This window comes from Dermacentor silvarum, chromosome 1 (assembly GCF_013339745.2).
Source record: "Dermacentor silvarum isolate Dsil-2018 chromosome 1, BIME_Dsil_1.4, whole genome shotgun sequence".
In the NCBI taxonomy this organism is placed as follows: domain Eukaryota; kingdom Metazoa; phylum Arthropoda; class Arachnida; order Ixodida; family Ixodidae; genus Dermacentor; species Dermacentor silvarum.
Genome location: NC_051154.1, coordinates 449,347,683 through 449,355,394, shown reverse-complemented (window position 1 = coordinate 449,355,394; position 7,712 = coordinate 449,347,683). Strand labels below are relative to the sequence as shown.

The 7,712-nt window shown below is 42.7% G+C and overlaps 2 long non-coding RNA genes across 2 annotated transcripts; both read right to left on the bottom strand.

Annotated features, from left to right (window-relative positions):
- Positions 1-680: 680 nt before the first annotated feature.
- Positions 681-3,695, bottom strand: LOC125942638 (uncharacterized). Its single transcript, XR_007465278.1, has 3 exons — positions 3,606-3,695; positions 1,868-1,967; positions 681-743 (listed from the first exon to the last, which is right to left on the bottom strand). It is a non-coding gene; the product is annotated as an uncharacterized LOC125942638 (long non-coding RNA).
- Positions 3,696-4,038: 343 nt separating this feature from the next.
- On the bottom strand, positions 4,039-5,315 carry LOC125942639 (uncharacterized). Its single transcript, XR_007465279.1, has 2 exons — positions 5,202-5,315; positions 4,039-4,090 (listed from the first exon to the last, which is right to left on the bottom strand). It is a non-coding gene; the product is annotated as an uncharacterized LOC125942639 (long non-coding RNA).
- Positions 5,316-7,712: the final 2,397 nt, after the last annotated feature.

Genomic DNA, 7,712 nt, shown 5'->3' with positions numbered 1-7,712 from the left:
GCCTTACGGCGCTCTACCTTCAAAACACCATCACTGATTTTCCCGGGGGAGCAGTTTAGGCATTTTCTTTCAGTTAATATGTTTGGAAAAGTCACGGAGAGCATACGGAATGACCAACCGGCTTGTATACCCCGTCGATTGACTTCGCGCCGACGATGAACGGGTGACAGCTGTGACACTTATGCAAGCAAGTATAATGTCATGCAGCCTTAACTGCAAACAATGTAGGCTGTAGAGAAGCTTAACACAACCCAGCATTATTCGAATAACCTGTGTAATCCAAGCAAGGTCATTTTTGCAGCATAGATGCTCCTCCCATCGAGTGCAAGAGCAGTTCAAAATTGTTCGTTTGTTTATCCTTACGTTTTGTATATTGACTTCTGATTTAATTGCTGTTTTTTATTATTTACACATGTATTGTTGTTGTTCTTCCTAATATGTACAGCACTTATTAATGATTGCATCGCCCCCCCCCCCCCCCATGTAATACACAACCTGTGAGGGCCTTTACCGGTAGCATGAATAAATAAAAATGTATAAATAGGTGGTGAAATTAGGTAGCATGTCAGTTCACATTTTAAAAAAAGCATCTGGATCTTTATACAGTTGCCAAACTGTTTCTACGATTGAAGCCATTTGAGGAATTCCAGCATTGTTTAGATCCGATTTTATTATTTCGATCGCGATCGAGGGGACCGCACTACCATGTAGATCAAACATGCTAAATTCCTCCTTGGCGTAACCTATTCTCCGCGCACAGGCGCGGTATTTCGGACCATTCCCGCGCCTGCGGGTCAGCCATGCCAGATTATACCTTTCTCACGCCTTACTGCGCTCTACCTTCAAAATACCATCACTGATTTTCCCGGGGGAGCAGTTTAGGCATTTTCTTTGAGTTAATATGTTTTGAAAAGTCACGGAGAGCATACGGAACGTTCCGACCAACCGGTTTGTATACCCCGTCGATTGACTTCGCGCCGACGACGAACGGGTGACAGCTGTGACACTTATGCAAGCAAGTATAATGTCATGCAGCCTTAACTGCAAACAATGTAGGCTGTAGAGAAGCTTAACACAACCCAGCATTATTCGAATAACCCGTGTAATCCAAGCAAGGTCATTTTTGCAGCATAGATGCTCCTCACATCGAGTGCAAGAGCAGTTCAAAAGTGTTCGTTTGTTCATCCTTACGTTTTGTATATTGACTTATGATTTAATTGCTGTGTTTTATCATTTATACATGTATTGATGTTGTTCTTCCTAATATGTACAGCACTTGTTAATGATTGTATCGCCCCCCCCCCCCCCCCCCCGATGTAATACACTCCCTGTGAGGGCCTTTACCGGGAGCATGAATAAATAAAAATAATAAATAGGTGGTGAAATTAGGTAGCATGTTCACATTAAAAAAAAAGCACCTGGATCTTTATACAGTTGCCACACTGTTTCTACGATTGAAGCCATTTGAGGAATTACAGCATTGTTTAGATCCGATTTCAGTAACAAAAATGTGAAGGAACATACGTCCTGATGTACAAAGAGCGCTGGCACTGCTGGTTGTTCCTTCCCATTTGAAGCAATTGTCCTCAGAGTTGCAACAGCAAGGAGGTCTGTAAACAGATGACAATTCATGTTAGCTTCAATGATCACATGGATATGTGCAATACAATTGCACAAAATTTACGTTCATTTTTACTTGTAAACCTTTGTTTACCTTTGATTCAACAATATCTTTGTTTTATAAAAGTGCTGAATATAGCAATCACAAACCAAGATGTTATAATCGTCACACAGAAAATTTCGATCGCGATCGAGGGGACCGCACTACCAGGTAGATCAAACGTGGTAAATTCCTCGTTAGCGTAACCTATTCTCCGCGCACAGGCGCGGTATTTCGGACAGCCATTCCCGCGCCTGCGGGTCAGCCATGCCAGATTATACTTTTCTCACGCCTTACGGCGCTCTACCTTCAAAATACCATCACTGATTTTCCTGGGGAAGTTTAGGCATTTTCTTTGAGTTAATATGTTTTGAAAAGTCACGGAGAGCATACGGAACGACCGACCGGCTTGTATACCCCGTCGATTGACTTCGCGCCAACGACGAACGGGTGACAGCTGTGACCTTAAGCAAGCAAGTATAATGTCATGCAGCCTTAACTGCAAACAATTTAGGCTGCAGAGAAGCTTAACACAACCCAGCATTATTCGAATAACCTGTGTAATCCAAGCAAGGTCATTTTTGCAGCATAGATGCTCCTCCCATCGAGTGCAAGAGCAGTTCAAAATTGTTCGTTTGTTTATCCTTACGTTTTGTATATTGACTTCTGATTTAATTGCTGTTTTTTATTATTTACACATGTACTGTTGTTGTTCTTCCTAATATGTACAGCACTTATTAATGATTGCATCGCCCCCCCCCCCATGTAATACACAACCTGTGAGGGCCTTTACCGGTAGCATGAATAAATAAAAATGTATAAATAGGTGGTGAAATTAGGTAGCATGTCAGTTCACATTTTAAAGAAAGCATCTGGATCTTTATACAGTTGCCAAACTGTTTCTACGATTGAAGCCATTTGAGGAATTACAGCATTGTTTAGATCCGATTTTATTATTTCGATCGCGATCGAGGGGACCGCACTACCATGTAGATCAAACATGCTAAATTCCTCCTTGGCGTAACCTATTCTCCGCGCACAGGCGCGGTATTTCGGACCATTCCCGCGCCTGCGGGTCAGCCATGCCAGATTATACCTTTCTCACGCCTTACTGCGCTCTACCTTCAAAATACCATCACTGATTTTCCCGGGGGAGCAGTTTAGGCATTTTCTTTGAATTAATATGTTTTGAAAAGTCACGGAGAGCATACGGAACGTTCCGACCAACCGGTTTGTATACCCCGTCGATTGACTTCGCGCCAACGACGAACGGGTGACAGCTGTGACCTTAAGCAAGCAAGTATAATGTCATGCAGCCTTAACTGCAAACAATTTAGGCTGCAGAGAAGCTTAACACAACCCAGCATTATTCGAATAACCTGTGTAATCCAAGCAAGGTCATTTTTGCAGCATAGATGCTCCTCCCATCGAGTGCAAGAGCAGTTCAAAATTGTTCGTTGTTTATCCTTACGTTTTGTATATTGACTTCTGATTTAATTGCTGTTTTTTATTATTTACACATGTATTGTTGTTGTTCTTCCTAATATGTACAGCACTTATTAATGATTGCATCGCCCCCCCCCCCCATGTAATACACAACCTGTGAGGGCCTTTACCGGTAGCATGAATAAATAAAAATGTATAAATAGGTGGTGAAATTAGGTAGCATGTCAGTTCACATTTTAAAAAAAGCATCTGGATCTTTATACAGTTGCCAAACTGTTTCTACGATTGAAGCCATTTGAGGAATTACAGCATTGTTTAGATCCGATTTTATTATTTCGATCGCGATCGAGGGGACCGCACTACCATGTAGATCAAACATGCTAAATTCCTCCTTGGCGTAACCTATTCTCCGCGCACAGGCGCGGTATTTCGGACCATTCCCGCGCCTGCGGGTCAGCCATGCCAGATTATACCTTTCTCACGCCTTACTGCGCTCTACCTTCAAAATACCATCACTGATTTTCCCGGGGGAGCAGTTTAGGCATTTTCTTTGAGTTAATATGTTTTGAAAAGTCACGGAGAGCATACGGAATGTTCCGACCAACCGGTTGTATACCCCGTCGATTGACTTCGCGCCGACGACGAACGGGTGACACCTGTGACACTTATGCAAGCAAGTATAATGTCATGCAGCCTTAACTGCAAACAATGTAGGCTGTAGAGAAGCTTAACACAACCCAGCATTATTCGAATAACCCGTGTAATCCAAGCAAGGTCATTTTTGCAGCATAGATGCTCCTCACATCGAGTGCAAGAGCAGTTCAAAAGTGTTCGTTTGTTCATCCTTACGTTTTGTATATTGACTTATGATTTAATTGCTGTGTTTTATCATTTATACATGTATTGATGTTGTTCTTCCTAATATGTACAGCACTTGTTAATGATTGTATCGCCCCCCCCCCCCCCCCCGATGTAATACACTCCCTGTGAGGGCCTTTACCAGGAGCATGAATAAATAAAAATAAATAAATAGGTGGTGAAATTAGGTAGCATGTTCACATTAAAAAAAAAGCACCTGGATCTTTATACAGTTGCCACACTGTTTCTACGATTGAAGCCATTTGAGGAATTACAGCATTGTTTAGATCCGATTTCAGTAACAAAAATGTGAAGGAACATACGTCCTGATGTACAAAGAGCGCTGGCACTGCTGGTTGTTCCTTCCCATTTGAAGCAATTGTCCTCAGAGTTGCAACAGCAAGGAGGTCTGTAAACAGATGACAATTCATGTTAGCTTCAATGATCACATGGATATGTGCAATACAATTACACAAAATTTACGTTCATTTTTACTTGTAAAACCTTTGTTTACCTTTGATTCAACAATATCTTTGTTTTATAAAAGTGCTGAATATAGCAATCACAAACCAAGATGTTATAATCGTCACACAGAAAATTTCGATCGCGATCGAGGGGACCGCACTACCAGGTAGATCAAACGTGGTAAATTCCTCGTTAGCGTAACCTATTCTCCGCGCACAGGCGCGGTATTTCGGACAGCCATTCCCGCGCCTGCGGGTCAGCCATGCCAGATTATACTTTTCTCACGCCTTACGGCGCTCTACCTTCAAAATACCATCACTGATTTTCCTGGGGAAGTTTAGGCATTTTCTTTGAGTTAATATGTTTTGAAAAGTCACGGAGAGCATACGGAACGACCGACCGGCTTGTATACCCCGTCGATTGACTTCGCGCCAACGACGAACGGGTGACAGCTGTGACCTTAAGCAAGCAAGTATAATGTCATGCAGCCTTAACTGCAAACAATTTAGGCTGCAGAGAAGCTTAACACAACCCAGCATTATTCGAATAACCTGTGTAATCCAAGCAAGGTCATTTTTGCAGCATAGATGCTCCTCCCATCGAGTGCAAGAGCAGTTCAAAATTGTTCGTTTGTTTATCCTTACGTTTTGTATATTGACTTCTGATTTAATTGCTGTTTTTTATTATTTACACATGTATTGTTGTTGTTCTTCCTAATATGTACAGCACTTATTAATGATTGCATCGCCCCCCCCCCCATGTAATACACAACCTGTGAGGGCCTTTACCGGTAGCATGAATAAATAAAAATGTATAAATAGGTGGTGAAATTAGGTAGCATGTCAGTTCACATTTTAAAAAAAGCATCTGGATCTTTATACAGTTGCCAAACTGTTTCTACGATTGAAGCCATTTGAGGAATTACAGCATTGTTTAGATCCGATTTTATTATTTCGATCGCGATCGAGGGGACCGCACTACCATGTAGATCAAACATGCTAAATTCCTCCTTGGCGTAACCTATTCTCCGCGCACAGGCGCGGTATTTCGGACCATTCCCGCGCCTGCGGGTCAGCCATGCCAGATTATACCTTTCTCACGCCTTACTGCGCTCTACCTTCAAAATACCATCACTGATTTTCCCGGGGGAGCAGTTTAGGCATTTTCTTTGAATTAATATGTTTTGAAAAGTCACGGAGAGCATACGGAACGTTCCGACCAACCGGTTTGTATACCCCGTCGATTGACTTCGCGCCGACGACGAACGGGTGACAGCTGTGACACTTATGCAAGCAAGTATAATGTCATGCAGCCTTAACTGCAAACAATGTAGACTGTAGAGAAGCTTAACACAACCCAGCATTATTCGAATAACCCGTGTAATCCAAGCAAGGTCATTTTTGCAGCATAGATGCTCCTCACATCGAGTGCAAGAGCAGTTCAAAAGTGTTCGTTTGTTCATCCTTACGTTTTGTATATTGACTTATGATTTAATTGCTGTGTTTTATTATTTATACATGTATTGATGTTGTTCTTCCTAATATGTACAGCACTTGTTAATGATTGTATCGCCCCCCCCCCCCCCCCCCGATGTAATACACTCCCTGTGAGGGCCTTTACCGGGAGCATGAATAAATAAAAATAAATAAATAGGTGGTGAAATTAGGTAGCATGTTCACATTAAAAAAAAAAGCACCTGGATCTTTATACAGTTGCCACACTGTTTCTACGATTGAAGCCATTTGAAGAATTACAGCATTGTTTAGATCCGATTTCAGTAACAAAAATGTGAAGGAACATACGTCCTGATGTACAAAGAGCGCTGGCACTGCTGGTTGTTCCTTCCCATTTGAAGCAATTGTCCTCAGAGTTGCAACAGCAAGGAGGTCTGTAAACAGATGACAATTCATGTTAGCTTCAATGATCACATGGATATGTGCAATACAATTGCACAAAATTTACATTCATTTTTACTTGTAAAACCTTTGTTTACCTTTGATTCAACAATATCTTTGTTTTATAAAAGTGCTGAATATAGCAATCACAAACCAAGATGTTATAATCGTCACACAGAAAATTTCGATCGCGATCGAGTGGACCGCACTACCAGGTAGATCAAACGTGGTAAATTCCTCGTTAGCGTAACCTATTCTCCGCGCACAGGCGCGGTATTTCGGACAGCCATTCCCGCGCCTGCGGGTCAGCCATGCCAGATTATACTTTTCTCACGCCTTACGGCGCTCTACCTTCAAAATACCATCACTGATTTTCCTGGGGAAGAAGTTTAGGCATTTTCTTTGAGTTAATATGTTTTGAAAAGTCACGAGCCCCGTTTACATGAATGCGACAGTAGCGCATCGCATCGACATTGCGCCTCGACTGAAGACGATGCGCGAGCGTTTACATGCATGCGCATCTAGGCGACCGCGATGGTGGTGACATGCGGTGTCGCATTTTAGAAGTAACGTGCTAGCGCTTCCGGAACTTCGTGTTTCCGGTGTCGATGTCCTCCGTCCGTGCGTATGCCGTGCCACATAGGAGGTTATGGCCGTGCGTGCACGTGTGGGCTAAGTGCAAACGACAGTAATGCTTCTAAACGCTACAGCCCGTTTGTGTGTCATGCTGCTTCTGACAACATGGACGAACATGCATGTACTTCTTATTGCTGTAGCGTTTTTGCGCTATCAAGAGCGTCGGCGCCGTATACAGACTATTTGCGCCCATGCGGTCTTGCAAGCAACCGGCGCCGTTTCGAGTGGGACGATAAACGAATGGACAGTCATGCACGGTAAGTACAACTAGAGCCGCTTAAATAATGCGCGCTTTTAGTTCGAGTATTAGTTTATGCGTCGCGATAACTACTGAGCTCATCTACTAGCGCTTTGGTTGAGCCTTAGCTTGTGCTTACAGGCTGCTGTATATAGCTCAGTGGCTATTGCATTGTGCTCCAAGGCTCGAGGATTCGATACTGGCCGCGGCGGCCGCATTTAGATTGGGGCAAAATGTAAAAACGCTCGTATATTTAGATGTAGGTGCACATTAAAGAACCCCAAGTGAGCAAATTATTCTGGGGCCCCACACTACTATGCGCCTCATAATCAGATCGTGATTTTGGCACGCAAAATTTAAGAACATATTTTTTTACCGGGAATTTACATGTGGTTTTTTGTTGCCAAACGTGTAATATTACCGTGCTTTCGAGTCGTCACATATTTTAATTTCAATATTGCATTCACGCCAGCGTTATCACCAAATTACACGGACCATTTTTCTAATTTTCAGG